Source organism: Aythya fuligula, chromosome 2 (genome assembly GCF_009819795.1).
Source record: "Aythya fuligula isolate bAytFul2 chromosome 2, bAytFul2.pri, whole genome shotgun sequence".
NCBI lineage: Eukaryota > Metazoa > Chordata > Aves > Anseriformes > Anatidae > Aythya > Aythya fuligula.
In genome coordinates, this window is record NC_045560.1 from 27,996,331 (window position 1) to 28,013,419 (window position 17,089).

Sequence of the window (17,089 nt, forward strand, 5' to 3'; positions counted from 1 at the left end):
CAGTGTGGCCAGCAGGTCTAGGGAAGTGATTGTCCCCCTGTACTCAGCTCTGGTGAGGCTGCACCTCGAGTACTGTGTTCAGTTTTGGGCCCCTTGCTACAAGAAGGACATCGAGGTGCTCGAGCGAGTCCAGAGAAGGGTGACGAAGCTGGTGAGGGGTCTGGAGAACAAGTCCTATGAGGGAGCTGGGTTTGTTCAGCCTGGAGAAGAGGAAGCTCAGGGGCGACCTTATCGCTCTTTATAAGTACATTAAAGGAGGCTGTCGCGAGATGGGGGTTGGTATATTCTCCCACGTGCCTGGTGACAGGATGAGGGGGAATGGGCTAAAGTTGCACCAGGGGTGTTTTAGGTTGGATATTCGGAAGAACTTCTTTACTGAGAGGGTTGTGAGGCATTGGAATGGGCTGCCCAGGGATGTGGTGGAGTCACCATCCATGGAGGTCTTTAAAAGAGGTTTAGATGTTGAACTTAGCGATATGGTTTAGTGGAGGACTTGTTAGTGTTAGGTCAGAGGTTGGACTCGATGATCTTGAGGTATCTTCCAACCTAGACAATTCTGTGATTCTGTGATTTTGTGATTCTGTTTCTTTGTTTGTTTTGTTTGGTTGTTTTTTGTTTGTTTTGTTTTTCATTTTACTTGCAAAATGTTTCATTCTTTTAGAAATCTACTTTTTTGCATTGGGATACCCTGTAAACTTCTGAAAAAAATGGTCTATGAAATATAGCTATCAGCACGGTATTTACTGAAGCTTAAGGCAGATATACTTTTAAATATTAACATTGCTAGTTTCAGATCACTAATGCCATTAATGCAATTTGATTAAGTTAAAGCTTGTTGTTGTTTTTTTTTCTACTCTACTGAATTAAATTTCAATTTTGCAAAATATTAAAAAGAAAGTGGTGAATTAAGAATGTACATCTATTCCAAATGCCAGCATGATCATGAAAAAACAATACCCCAAGAACCAACCTTTTTTAATTTTGATTTTTTTTTTAATATATATATATATTAATATTATTATACAATCCTTTGCTTTGTTGCTAGTATTTCACAAATGTCATGGCAAGGTTTAATATCCAAGATATTTATATCACAGAATAGAACACTGTGAATAACTTCATTGAAGGAACAAATAGTGAATTGAATAAAAAATGGTAATATTTCAAACTAAATTCTAACCCCTTCTTCCCTAAAGTCAACTTGTTTTTGTTGTTGTTTGTTTGTTTATTTTTGTTTGGTGGTTGTTTTTTTGTTTGTTTGTTACTCCTGTTATATGTTAGCTCAGGTAACTACTTTCAGTGCTTTCAGTCTGGAGTATTTTGAGCAAAGATTAAAAGAGCAGAATTACCATTTTGCACATAGAGTTAAGGCAGTTAAGGAAACTGCCCATGCTGTAAATACATGTAAGAATTTATCATTTTGCTTTTGAAAACAGAGAAATGCAGAACACACAAGCCTACAGGTATTCTTTTTTAACTTGTATACTAGCAGTGATAATTAATATACCTCTATATGACTCTGTATGTATATAGAGAGAGAGAACAATAAAGAAATTTTGTTTTAGCCACATTTTTCTTTCTGCAGACTATTGCCAATATATATACCTAATCTACATAGGTCCATTTTTTCTTTAGGTATCTCGCTATAGCTACAGATATCTTGATATATGTAACTATCTAACTATCTGTAACTTCTTTACTGAAAGGGTTGTGAGGCATTGGAACAGGCTGCCCAGGGAAGTGGTGGAGTCACCATCCCTGGAAGTCTTCAAAAGACATTTAGATGTAGAGCTTAGGGATATGGTTTAGTGGGGACTGCTAGCGTTAGGTCAGAGGTTGGACTCGATGATCTTGAGGTCTCTTCCAACCTAGAAATTCTGTGATTCTGTGATATCAGTAGATATCAGGTAACTATAGATATCTTGAGTTAATACATCTCTCTCATCCAAATCTTGGCCTCTGGCAAAGACTTCAGCTTGTCTTGCATCTTATTTCTTCCTGAGCTCATCCCATTTAAGTGTTTTCTCATGACTTTCATCGAAGTCTCCTTATCCAGACTTGTCTGGTCTCACTGCAGCTCCTGAGCCAACCATTTTGCAATTCTCTCACAGCCTCTGGTCATCAGCCACTTGAAACATCCTTTCTTATCTTTTACGCAGCCTTATTTTTGTTGAGTGGCCAGCAGTTCTCCTACTCCCTTGCCTGGAAAGAAGTCCCTGTTGGTCTTGGAACAGGTCTTTTCCAAGCTCCAGCTGCCCTGTTCAATACTTTCCCCTGGCAGCTGTCTCTAGGCAATCTGCACTCCTTGTATGAGAGAGGAAAGGCACTGAGAGCATTCAAGGCACAATCTTGTTTGCTGTGCTTTTAAATCAGGTACCAGAATCTCACAATAACTGCAGGGCTCAGAGCTGGAAGTCTCATGCAACCTTAGGATGGGACATGCTCACCACATACAGAATTCTAGAATTCCAGATAATAGAACATTTTCACTGAGCATTTACCAATTATGCTGTTTTAAAGGTTTGCAATCCAACCAGATTCGGGAAGGTATTCACAAAGTTAGAAAAAGGCACATCTTCACAGGACTTTAAGATACCACTACAAGGATTTTTAGTGCTTCAGCTTGTGAAAGACAGAGGTGCCAGAATTTATACATATAATAATAATAAAAAGGCAGTATACTAGTTACTTTGTCAGTAGTCAGACTGAGATTAAGCAATTATTAGGCAATTTTAACTAAAATATAACGTTTCAACCTAAGGCAACATTGGAATGGCAAATTTCTGCTTGGTTGCTTAAATTTTGGTAGAAATATAAGCAACTTGAACAATGCTTATAAGGGGAACTTGTGCAATCCTGAAATGTGTGTGTGTCTTTGTGTGTCTGTGAAAAGTATACACACACATATATGTACCCCATACATCTGGTATGGTACAATGGGGCATGGTGTAATTTCTGCTCTAATGTGTTTCCTATTAAAATAAGTATTCTTCCCAAATCATCCCTCTATAAGAAAACAAGCTGAAATTGACAGAAAACAAATCTCTCAAAGTCAGATAAAACAGATTGGAAGGCCATGCAGGATTCTCCTAGTGTCAAATCTTAATTTAAGATAAATGTCAAAGATACATATATTATTTCTGCTGTATGGATCATTCTTGCTGTACATGTGATTTTATTAGTTACTCTGTTAAACACAGTAGCAGTGTCCTTTTTTACACCTCTGGGGGAAAAAAAAAAAAAAAAAAAACAGAATGGATTGTTCAAAAAACTTAAATCCCTTTGAGACATGTCCCTTCCAGCAATACTATAAATTCTTTTTCACTCCAAGGTTAGATGCTGTGTCAGCCTTGATTTAAAACCCAGGATTCTGAGGAAAATGGCAATGATATCCAGCTCTGATAAATTGAATTGGTCTCAAGGTATTGAAGGATGACTAATATATCTGAGACTTGATTCTGAAACTTTTCAACACATGTAAAGAGTCTCTTCTTCTTGAGACATTTGAGATGGTGTTAAATATTAAAATAATGTCATAGCAGCGATCTATTCATTTTGCTTAAGTCACATCTAATACTGTTCTTCAGGTTAGATCTGAAAACTTTAATGAAGTTTGAGTGAATATATCTTGCCTGCATGTTAGTAACAACTATAATTTACTTTGGATCATTGCTACTAAACATTTCATCCAAGAAAGAATTTTTGGGTAGATAAAGATTACATGAGCCAGACTGCTGGCAAATCTCTGGTGTCAGAGAACTTAGTTGTAAGAAAGGGTCAACATGTATTCACTATCCAAAACCAAATCACTGGGGCTTGACTGAAAACAGCAAGGGTGAGACTTATGTTTTGCCATCACATTTATATTCTAATTGTAGACTTTTCTATAAGGGCCAGTATGTTTCAAGGATCCTGTATGTTTGTATCATAAGCTATCACAGCATGATGCCTCCTGCAGCATGATGAGTTTGCAATGAAGGGTAAATCCTTCAACTGAAATAACTTGTAGGTTTAAACTGGATACTTCTTAAAATACCAATTTACTTTAATTTATCTTTTTAATTTGAGTCTACAGTGGACTTGCCTTAAGGAGACTCCTTACCTTCCTTAAGGACACTCCTTTGATCAAATAATAAATCTGAACCGTAGTACTAATTGTTTATGCTGGTGAGCATCCTAAGTTGGACAAGGAAGTTCATAGCAGCCATCAGCCTTCCTGTCCATCAGCACAAAATTCCAATGTATTTTTTAGTAACTAGTGAAAAAACAATTTTAAAAAAGCAGCCATCTCCCAAATCTTATGGTCCTCTAAATAATACATATACCTCTTCTTAATTCCTTTCATCAACCTTGATCTTTAAGACTTTTAGTGGTGCTAAGTTCCCTATCAACTATTAGCCAAACTTACTTTTTAATATTATGTTCTGTGATCTTGTACACCTTAAATAATATCTAGAGTGTTAATATGAGGAAAAAAATAGAGAACATTTTTGTGTGAATGAAAATAAAAGGAATATTATCTTACTATAAGCAAATGTCATGTCACTACTAATCAAACCAGAAATGAGATTCAGTGTAAGAAAAAAAAAATGCTTTTAACTTAACTTTTAACTCTCAGCTTATGTGCCACAGCAATCAGGTCAACAACTTTGTTACAGAAACTGTGGTAAAGTTTGTCATGAAATCAGAAGTGATTTTTTTTTTTTCCATAAAAAAATAGAAGAGAAATTCCCCAGGAGAAATTGCCCAGAAAATTGAGAAATTTCTCCAACAAAGTTCCTCAAGAGAAATTTCCCAGAGAAGCTTAGGGAGCAGGGGGGAGCGGAGGGGGGGAGGGGAAGGGTGAGGGGGAAGGGTGAGGAGGAGGAGGGAAGTGTCTAGATTCTAACACAGCTCTCCAATTACTTAGTTGTGGTTTTTGTTTGTTTTTTGTTTGTTTGTTTGTTTGTTTTTCATACTGCTATTTCTTGCTCTCTGTTTGGTAAGTGTCTGGCAACAGAAAAAATCATAATTACAAGATCACCCCACCAACCCCACCATTTATATAGACAAAACATGTGTCTCTATGTCAGAGTCCTCACATAGAAACTCTCAAAGTGTATCCAAAACCTACGCTCTCACAGTAACACTTCAGTGGTTTCTGAACCACTCAGGGGATTTTGTCTGTGAAAGACAGACCATAGTTTTACTGGACTTGGAACCTTACTTCAATATTGTAAAGATCTTGGAATCATAAAATAGGCTGAGCTGGAAGGGACCCTCAACGTTCATTGAGTTAAACTCCAGATTCCACACAAGACTACCATGTCAAACAATATGTCTGAGAACGTTGTCTAAAGACTTGAACTCTGGCAGGCTTGGTGCCATGACCACTTCCCTTGTACACCAGCTCTACTTGGACATGTAGCCTGAGCTGTGGAACATGACTGGAAAGAATCACAGAATCATTAATGTTGGAAAAGATCCCCAGGATCATCCAGTCCAATTGCCCTATTACCAAAGTCATCCACTAAACCATGTCCCTAAGCACCAGATGCAACCTTCTTGTACATAGTCAGGCCAGCAGTCCTGCTCTCCATGTGTTGCACAGGTTTTTTACTTGCTTTTTTTTTTTTTTTTTTTTTTTTCTCACCCTTTGATTGCAAGGATGCTCATTGCCTCAGATCATCTCACTGGGAGGAGGTGTTTAATTCTTGAATGTTTCACTACTACCAAAACTTGGAAAGGGGTCTATTCTGTTCATATTTTTTCACACAGTTAGACAGTGGACATGTACTGCATGTTACATGTAGTAACAGTGACAACCAAGCTGTGTTTTGTTATTATGTATGCTCAATGCCCCTTTCCAAAGAATTGTGATTTTCGCAACTATTTTTTTTTAATTGAATAGAATATTGTTACTTAATAGAAATTTCATAGTATTTATTGCTACAGCCCTGTTTAAGAAATTTATGCTACTTCACAGCACAATTACTCAAGATACCCATGAACAGGTAAGTGGATTTTGCTAATAGTAATAATAGTAGTAATAGGAATAGGAATAGGAATAGGAATAATAAATAGCTCTTGGGTAAAGATCACATACAGCAAATTTAATCCTAGGATGTTGTGACAAAGAAATGCCCATTTCCTGTTTCAAGCTTCAAGTTCAGTTCTGTTAATGTGAACAAGTTTAAACATAGGTAATAGCTGTAAAAGTTACACTGGAAGATTGTTGTTTTGTGTCTTTTAAAAGACTACAGGTGAACTAAAACAGGCCAAAGAGATTATGATTTATAATGGTTTTCAAAATATCATTTTGAAGGGAGAAAACTGTAGAAAATAGCCTAAAAACAGAATATTTTCTTCTATGTACTTAAAATTTGGGAGCTAAGATGGAAACTTGTAGTCTTACAGTATCTCTAAATGGCTCTCTAAGACTGATGATGCAAAGTCCCCTGTTGATGATTTGTGTTAGACAGGTATTAGCCATGAGCCATCAATTATAATCCTGTTCCCAAGCTGATCTGCATGGCAAGGTATGTTAACTTAGGCACTGTGCCACTACAATGTGGCTATAAGACCTCTGGACCACAGCTGGTTTCTGTCAGCTCTGATCACAGTGGACTGAGGATGTGCATACTTGCATCTGATGGAATAGCTCTGCCTTTTATATGATAAGCACAACTGCATATTTGCTATAAAAGAACCGGATAACATTATTCTGAAACTACACAACTGAAACAACCTAAGAAATAAGTTAAGTGTCAGGAAAGTAAATGAGAAACCATATTTCTGTTATTAGGGGCAGTAACTCAAGTGTAGAGCTGACTGGAAATTTTTGCTTTTAAAGACATCGGAAAATACAAGGGCAAAAGGAAAGGCTTCTGTATGTATGTCAGTGATAAAAAGAGCACTAGGGAAATGGTGGGCCTTCTGCAGAAGGAAATGGGAGACCTGGTTACCCATGATATGGGGAAGGCTGAGGTACTTTATGAATTTTTTGCCTCGGACTCCACAGGCAAGAGCTCCAGCCACATAGCCCAAGCCCCAGGAAACAAAGGCAGGGACCGGGAGAATGAAGTGACCACTGTAGGACAAGATCAGGTTCAAGACCATCTAAGGAACCTAAGGGTGCACAAGTCCATGGGACCTGGTGAAATACATCTGTGCATCCTGAGGCAACTGGCAGGTGAAGTTGCTGCCCATCATATTTGAGAAGTCAAAGCAATCTGGTGAAGTTCCCACTGCCTGTAAGAAGGAAAACATAACCCCATTTTAAAAAAGGGAAAAAAAGAACTGGGGAACTACAAGCCAGTCAGTTTAATTTCTGTGCCTGGCAAGATCATGGAGCAGATCCACCTGGAAACTGTGCTAAGGCACATGGAAAATGGTGATGGATGACAGCGAACATGGTTTCACTAAGGGAAGATCATGCCTGACAAACCTGGTGGTCTTCTACTATGGTGTTACAGCATTGGTGAATATGGGAAGAGCAACTGACATCATCTACCTGGACTTGTGCAAAGCATTTAACACCGGTCTGCATGATATCTTTGTCTCTAAATTGGAGAGACATATATTTGACAGATGGACCACTGGTTGGGTAAGAAACTGCCCGGATAGTCACACTTACAGAGTTACGGTCTACTGCTCAATATCCAAGTGAAGATCAGTGATGAGTGGTGTTCCTCAGGTGTCAGTATTGGGACCGGCGCTTGTTAACATCTTTGTTGTTGACATGGACAGTGATATTGAGCGCACCCCCAGCAAGTTTGCTGATGACACCAAGTTGTGTGTACGGTCAACACTCTGAAGGGAAGGGATGCCATCCAGAGGACAGACTTGAGAGGTGGGCCTGTGTGAACTTCATGAGGTTGGCTCAACAAGGTGAAGTGCAAGGTCCTGCACCTGGGCTGGGGCAATCCTAAGCACAAATAAAGGCCAGGTGGCCTTTATACTCACAGCTCTGAGTAGGATTTGGGGGTGTTGGTTGACAAGAAGCTCAACATGTGTTTGCAATGCGTACCTGCAGCCCAGAAAGCCAACCAAAAGAAGCATGGCCAGCAGGTCAAGGGAGGCAATTCTCCACCTCTACTCTGATCTCACGAGGCCTCACCTGTAGTGCTATGTTCAGCTTTGTGGCTTTCAGAACAAGAAGGACACGGGTTTATTAGCACAAGTCTAGAGGCAGACCACGAGGACAATCGAAGGGCTGGAGCACTTCTCCTATGAAGACAGCTGCGATTTTCAGTCTGAAGAAGAGTAAACTCCAGCAACATTGTAAAGAGTCACTGAAGTACCTGAAGAGGGGTTACAGGAAAGATCAGGAGGGACTCTCTCAGGGAGTGTAGTGATAGAACAAGGGGTAATGGTTTTAAACTAAGAGAGGGTAGATTGGGTAGATTTAGATCAGATAGAAGAAAGAAATTCTCTATTATGAAGGTGCTAAGACAGTCGAACAGGTTGCCCAGAGAAGTTGTGGAATGGAACACAATCTCTAGAAGTGTTCAAGGCCAGGTTGGATGGGGCTTTGAGCAACCTCAAAAGGTATCCCTGCCCATGGCAGGGAGGTTGGAACTTTAAGGTCCCTTCTAATACAGACCATTCTGTGATACCAAAACAGAAAGTTTGAATGAACTACCTGTTGGTTCAATATTTTAATTTATCCACATCTCTTTTAGTCACAATATTGATTTTTTCAGTAAAAATCAGAAAAGGCAAAAAAAAAAAATAAATAAATAAATAAAGTATTTTCTTTAAGATGTTCTTTATTACTTTAAAGTTACTTTATCTTAAATCACTAATTTTAAACCCCAAACTGTTGAATTCCACATAAATGACTTCAGCATCAGGCTATCAAGTATTCCCATATAAAATTCTCTCAGTCCCTCCTGTTGGAGCTAGATGACTTCAGGTAAATAAATATAAACACCTTTTATTTGAATGACAGGTTATGGCAAAATAGTGGATGATATGAGGGCACAAGAAAAACTTTTTCATACCTCTGCTTTTCCCATGTTGCATTATCAAAATGTTTGCCACTAATCTTGGACTACGGTGTAGGTCTCTTTTTGATGTAACTAATATTATGCAGTTGGAAGAGCTCCCACAGACTTCCAGAATAACCATAAGCTTGGTGCTTAATTCACATGTGTGTTTGTTCAAGGCTAGAGTAGTTTATCTAAATTTTTCAAAGGCAGAATTTAAACTCATACTTCCCAGTTTTGCCTTTCAGACAGGACAAGATAAAAATACAAAAATGTCAGAAATATTTGGTACGAAAGGAAAAATATTTTTGACAAAACCTAGTCAAATATTCTATTGCAATAATGCAATAATTGGCACATAAGTTAGAGTCCTGACTCTGATTAACAGGCAACACAGGTATGATCGTGCTTCCTTGTTCTCCCTCTCACACTATTTGAATCATTCTCCAAAATATCAAGCAAACATCAAGCATCAGTAATTTCCACATCTTGGGCAAAATGTCTAATCATTATATTAACACAAAAGTTAAAAAAAAAGATCTTCAGAAGACAAATTTTAAGCAATTGCCCTCCTCAGCTCTTACAGCAAATTTCTGTAGGTATACACATCTTTTGGAAAAGATTTGCGTTTTAGATTTTGTGATTTTATTTATTTTTTAACCATGTTCCTGGTACCAGGCCTTTAGAAATCAGTGTGAATTCAGTTACATTGTTGCACTTCTTACCATACTGCTTCAATCTGCTCTTTTGGATAACTCTAAAGGACAAAACTCATTCCACATTGCACTTTGATCCTTCATGCTCAGATCTATGCTTTGTATTCTTCTGTGAGGATTGTAAGGTAAAAAAGAAGGCATCAAAATGTTGAATTTGAAGCACTGAATTTAATTATCTTTTAAATATTTTTTTTGTTTATTTGCTTATTTTTGTTTGTTTGTTTTTCATTTTCCTTTTAGGTACTTTTTCTAGGCATCTTTTGTCCATAATATTTTTCCATGAGCAAGATTTTCATTCCTTACTCTAAGATTTAACCCTTTCTGTTCTTGATAAATCATATTTTCTGTCCTCAAATAATATGTATTTTAACAGAAATTTGTGTTCTATCTCACAGTTCTTTTCTATAAGTTGAGATTCTGGTATTTTTGTATTGCATATTAACCTTTTACTTCAACCCAAATTATCTTATTTATATCCCATCAGAGCAGATGATTGAGTCACTACATCAATGATAGACAGAATTTAGAATCCCATAAAGCACGTGTAAGGTTTGTGAAGGGGGCAACTGTCCCAGTGTTCATAATTACCTCGTTTTCTGACGTTATATCATCAGGAAGCTTTTTCACCTTTTCAAATGGCATGTTTTTCATATGGTTTTGGTTCATTCAAGGGTAGGTAACAGCTAACATTACAATTACATCTCAGCAGGCAGACAGATGAATAGAAAGTCCATTCTAAAGATGAGAGGATACAAAAATCTCCTTCAGCTTCTCAAATTCCTCAAAATAAGATTTCTTTTTTATTTTTTATTTTTTCTGTTTACACTGGGCACAGATTTGGTAACTAAAAAGGTGTGATTATTGACAGAAGGTTTTAATTAGTTCACATGAGAAAACAATACAGAAGTTCCACACTCTGAAACAGATTTAACTCACTGCTGTTAGCAGCCAAATATACAGTACTACCCTGTTCACCACCAGCGTGCTGGTTTCTAGTGAGGAGGGAAAGGAACTGACACTAGGAGGCATTTAAATTTATTTAAGCAAAGATATGTGTAAGAGGGATATCACTGGGTTTCTTTATATACCCCTACACAGAAATTAGCTTTTGTTCTTCCATATTTCCAATAAATGTTCTTCCATAGGAGAACATTGTAGCTAGTGTATCTGCTTTTTTTAGATTCAGAGCACCACAACCTTTCAAAAAGGTGAGTGTGCTGGCAGGTAACACTGAAGGTAAAAATTTGATTGCATAATGCTTGCAGTGTCTTTAATGTTTGTCTATGAGCTAATGGTTACAGGATCCTTTGGAACTGAGGAAGATAGCAATGAAACCTCTTCTAAAAACTGTTTCATAAAATATGTGGTAGGACCCAAGATAAAAGGGTCAGAATTGAATTGTAGATGCAATATGAATAAAATGTGGATGTTTGGAAAACAGCTGGAGCTTGTTGGTGATCAATGGCTCTATGTCCCCGTGGAGGTCAGTGACAAGTGGTGTACTGTGGGGATCTGTCCTGGGACCTGTACTGTTATATATTTGACACAGACAGTGGGATTGAGTGCACCCTCAGCAAATTTGCAGATGACACCAAGCTGAGTTGGTACAATAGAAGGAAGGGATGCCATCCAAAGGGACCTGGAAAAGCTACAGAAGTGGGCCCATGTGAACCTAATGTGGTTTAACAAGTCTAAGTGCAAGGCTCTACACCTGGGCCAGGGCAACACCAGACATGAGCATAGACTGGGAGAAGAACTCATTGAGAGCAGCCCTGGGGGTTCAACAAAAGCTTGACATGAGCCAGCAGTGCACATTTGCAGCCCAGAAGGCTAACTGCATCCTGGCTGCATTAAAAGAAGAGTGGCCAGCAGATCGAGAGGTGATTGCCCCCCTCTGCTCTGCCCTTGTGAGGAGTACATGGAGTAGGTCTGGGGATGCCTGAACAGCAAGGATGTTGATCTGTTGGAGTGGGTCTAGAGGAGGGCCATGAAGATGATTAAGGGGCTGAAACCTCTCCTGCAAAGAAAGGTTAAGAGAGCCAGCTCTCTTAGGCTGTTCAGTCTAAAGAAGAGAAGGCCTTAAGGGATGACCTTAATGTGGCTTTTCAGTATTTAAAGAGGGCTCATAAAAATAGATGGAGAGTGACTCTTTGATCAATCAGATAATGACAGGATGGTTTTAAATTAAAAGAGGGGAGATTTAGATTAGGTTAGGAGGAAATTCTTTAGAAGGTGGTGAGGCAGTAGAACAGGTTGCCCAGACAGGCTGTGGATACCCCATCCCTGGAATTGTTCAAAACTGGGTTAGATGAGGCCCTGAGATGATGTAGTGAGTGGCATCCCTGCATATGGCAGGGGGTTGGAACTAGATGGTCTTCATGGTCCCTTCCAACCTGAGCCATTCTATGAAAGGAAATGGAATTTTCCCCTTCCTACTCTCCCTAAAGAATCTAAAGGTTTCTCAGAAATTCAGAACATCACCTCCAGGTCTTCTTCTGTCCCCAACAAAGACAGCCTCTTACTCATCTTATCACATTGCTTAATGAAACATAGTACATAGTAAGCACTCCAGTATAAAAGATTTTTAATCATCTAAAGTGGTGGCTCTGTAGTACAAATGAAGGAACTAGCTGCAGCTGATTTTACACAGGAGGTAGACTATAATTGGCTTGGGACAAATCAAAAGCCAATCTGTACTTCTGTAAAATTGTGGGGTTGAATTTCATTCAGAGTACAACTAAATATGCTTTTCACAGTAATGGCATATGTCTTAAAATAAATAAATAATTTTATTAATTAAAATGTAACGTCTGTTCTTAAATATTATGAAAGGCAAAACTATGTCCTTTGTTTCCAGATCCTTCTTTCTATGTTATGCAGCTATTGTATCAAAAAAGTATTTACTTTGATATCAGTGATATTTTGCATTCTTTCATGAGATCCCTTTTCTATCAAGTATGAACACTGAACACACTGCTTTTTGATAACATCATTAACATGCTTTGGGTTCTGGTTGTAGCTCAAGAGATATGTTTAGGGACAGCTATAAATGGAGAAGAGAAATGAAAAGGTGAAAGAAAAAGATCTTGAAACATACAGGTATTGTAGAAAGGTGTCTGTAGTTACTATAGAAAACTCATGAAAAACACATTTACATGATCCTTAGTAACAGTGGGCTGTGATAATGCACTTTTCAGAAATAAAGATATTTTTACAAGTGTGAGGTTATTAGTAAGGTATTACAATATCCAGAAGCAATGAGCTGTGATATGTCCCTTCTTTTCTCAGAAAATATTTATAGAGAATGGGACAACATACCAGGTTGAAGGATTAAGATTTTATTTCCTTCTTTCACTGAAGCTGCACTACTGTAGAGGTTTTTCTGTGGTCTACATACACAGATATGAAATCCGTGGAAATATTTTATTTCACCAGTCTTTTGCATCATGAGGGGCATAATGCTCTAGAATCATTTTGCTTACTTGAAGCATTTAAAAAGTATTTAATTCTTTTTTTTCTTTCTTTCTTTCTTTCCCTTTTTTCTTTTTCCTTAATACACAGGGGATTTGTGATAAGCAGTTAGTCATTGGGTAGAATTTTATGATGTAGTTTCTCATCGTCATGATGTTACACCAATTTAATCCTTAATTACAACTCATTTCAATTTGATTCTAAATTAAAACTACTTTTAAATCTAGAGGGAAAATAAATACAGATAGCAGTGCAATATGCAGCAAGTATTAAAATGTTCACAGTGAACATGAGTTTGTGATCTAGTCATGCAAACCTTGGTGTGGGTCACCTGGCATCTGAGATACATTTTTATGTATCTCTCATCTCTCTCCATATTCCAGCTACATCTACCCTGGGTATTTTAAAACCCTTTAGATTGTTCTAGCAGGATTTTCAATCTGAATGGGAATATTGTCCAAATTAAAACACATTATAGTCATTCTGTCAGTAGTTTTAGAGTGGGTATCACTTTTGTTAAAAAAGGATTTTTGGTCAATGAAAATCAGATCTAGGTCCCTTAAGATGTGATCACATCTGCTTATGTGTTCACAAACCCACAGTGCAACAAAACTAATTAATTATCAAAACAAAAAATGGATAAATGAGTATGCAAGAATTAAGTGGACAAATATCTGAAAATATTGTGGGTCATTATTCAGAAGCTTATTCAGAAAAACGTATTGTCAGGTATCCTGACACTAGTTCACAAACTAGTGTCAGGAGTTAAAGTGTATCGTTTTATGGAAACATAAAATCTCAGTAGTGGTTTAAAAGCAACATCAACAACAATCTGAATCCTAGGAGTTGGTAGGAAGGAATAAAAGGCAAATATTTAGAATTTAAGAATCCATGGATTTTAACATGGTAAAATTCTGTTTGCCCCATGACAGAAATTATGTGGTACAGTTCAATGAAGGCAGAAATTATTTTATCTATGGGATAAACTGAGAATGTTGAAACCAAAAAAGAGGCAGCTTGGAGAGAGTATCATAACAACCTCTAATTGTGAGTGACACAGGGAGTAATTATTCACAATATAAGTCAAAAGGAGCACCAAGTTAAATTATTGTATGACAGGAAGAATGAATATCCCTGTATTTGTTTCATATTCTTCTGTGTACAACTACTTTGACCACCAGGGGGAGGGGGAGGGTGATACTGGATCAAACAGACATTTGGTTTCACTCAGTAGTGCTATTGTTTTGGGGACTTTTCCATATAACCATTCCATGTAAGTGTTTGTGATAAATGTCTGTTACAAAAAGCCCTCTCATCTTGAAGAGTACCAATGGTAATTCAAGAGTCTGGTAAGTGAAAAGCAGTGCAGGATATCTTCACATAATGCATTCTTGCTATACCATTCTAAGGAAAAAATGAGGTCTACTAAATTTCTGAACATGAGTCATATAGTTATCTAAAGGTTTCTGAAGTACTTGAATTCTGATAACGGTGTTTTCAAGAGCAGCAGCAAAATTTTAGTTCTACTGTCCAAGTGAGTGCTGCAACAAGATTTTCAAGTTCTACTTCCTATAAGCCAAGGCTTCCAAATTACCTTGTACATTAAATTTAAGAATTATTTTATTTTATTTTATTTTTAAGAATCATGCTATATGACAAATTTTGAAATACATACATATCTGACAACCTGAATCTAAATGTCTTCAGTTTTTATTATCTCTGATTTCTCTTGCTGTTTTTAATTGTTGGTGGTAGGTTTTTGTTTGTTTAATTTTTACATGTTGGCAACAAAATCTTAGTGTATGTGAAAAATGGATGAGAATTAGAAGTGTTTATGTGCATGTTTCATACCTTTTCACAGCAATGCTCAGCTTATCCTTAGATAAATTCTACCAGTAGATTGCAATTAAGCCCATACACTGTGTGATCGACAGTTTCTTGAATGTCTATTTTGGAGGGAAAGGATGTACAAGGTAGGAAGAATAGATTTTGTTTGGATTTCATATAGCTGTAATATTAAAAGAGATTTTGAACACAAAATTGACTAATGCACTGAATAAAATTTCAGGGATTTTCAAGCTTGAAACTAACTCAGATCATACATAAACTGGTACTCCCTTTTTGGAAGTTCCAGGTCAAAAGCTGGACTGTGCAACTTCAGCTGACAGCTAATACATATTTAGCTAACTATGTAACTGAGATAACATAGTTAAAATAGTAAAATCCTTTCTGGGAACCAATGAAGAAAAAGCAAGTGAGCAAGTTCATAACGGATGAAGACCAAGGAGGCAGAAACCGTCACCATGAACATCACGCTCCTACTAGCAAAGAACTCTGGACACATGACCTGCCATAACTGTCCCCTTCACACATGGATATGTACACACATCATGCACAGACATATGCACACACTTCTTGTTCAGGAACTGTGAAGCTTGATTGTCAATCTTAGGGACCACAGGATCTTTTGAAGTGTGAGTGCAACACCAGAGAAAATGGTATTAAGAAGTATAAAAATTTTAACTGTGGATGAGGTTTTTCTGTAAAATAATGTAAAATAATTACATAATTTAGACTAGAAGCATTATTGTTCTTAGAGATGGACTAATAAGGAAAAGGATTGTTCTAGGCTGATCAGATTGTTAAACTATAAATTGAACTAACAACAAATTCTTAGATTTGCATATATATGTTGTCCCCTTTTTGCTCATAGCAAGGTTTTGAGTGCAATATTTGTTTGGTGGCTGATGTGCCCACTGCAAGCCTAAAACATTTTAACTTTGTTAACTTGTCTTTTGGCATAGTGAATCTTGATTCTGCTCAGCTCAGCTTAGAAAGCTGGAGGAAAGACTGTTCATCCACAGTATAGTCTCTTGATGGCTGAGACATTCTCCTATGAAGAGACAGATACATGTGTGAGAGAGTCAAGTTTGTTGTCCCAACCCTAGGAAGGAATCACAAGGTCTCAGATGCGCACAAATAAAGTTGGTATCACAACACTTGTTTATGAGCTGAAGCATCTACAGCTGTTGTACTCTGTGTTCAGAGCAGTGATAAATGATGACATCTAGCAGACCAAGCCCTTCTGTGGACTTACATGGTGTTCATGCATTCTGCATTGTGTTTAACTTTAGGATCTTGATGAACTTCCACAGCAGAAAACTCATCTGAGTACAAGTGTTCTTGGCACCTCACCACCTGTACTGCTCCTCATTACCACAGAAATCTCTAATACTTTGATGCTTTAACATAGAGTAAGATTTTACAATCTGCCTTGCTATAAGACTTTCTATATGTTGGCTTTGGTAAAATTAATGGCATCTACTAAATCCATTCAATGTAATTACTTTTTCTCAGCTATGTAGTGTAGTACATTATACTGTGGAGTGCTTCTATGCTTGCAAATATTGGAAATTCACATAAATAATTCCTTCAAAATAATCAAAGTCAACAGAGCATTAATGAGTGATTAAGGTGAATTAAATTTCCTCATAAACTGCAGTCCTAAACAAATTTCATATCCACCTGATTTTTTTTTCACTGCAAATCGATAATTCTAAATAATTTATTTGAACAGAAAACATGCAGTTTCCTATTCCTGATTGATGTGTATATGAAACTATCAACTTCACTTAATGAGAACTTTTGCTTAAACATTGGTGGTTAGAAATATTTTCTTCCCTTAAGGTTACTCTATCTTGCATCTGCCATCAACTACTGGTCTTGAATGTCAAGAAGCACTGTCCAGCATTTAAGAAAGGTGACATGAGTGATGGCTTTCAGTGGACTTTGGGGCAAGTATTCAAAGATTCAGTACCAGCTAAACCAGTTCCAATCTGTTTTCAAACTTAATTGTACCTGTATCAGGAGGATTATATTATATGTACATTATATTATATGCACAGTATATTATGTTATATAAGTCATAGAAAC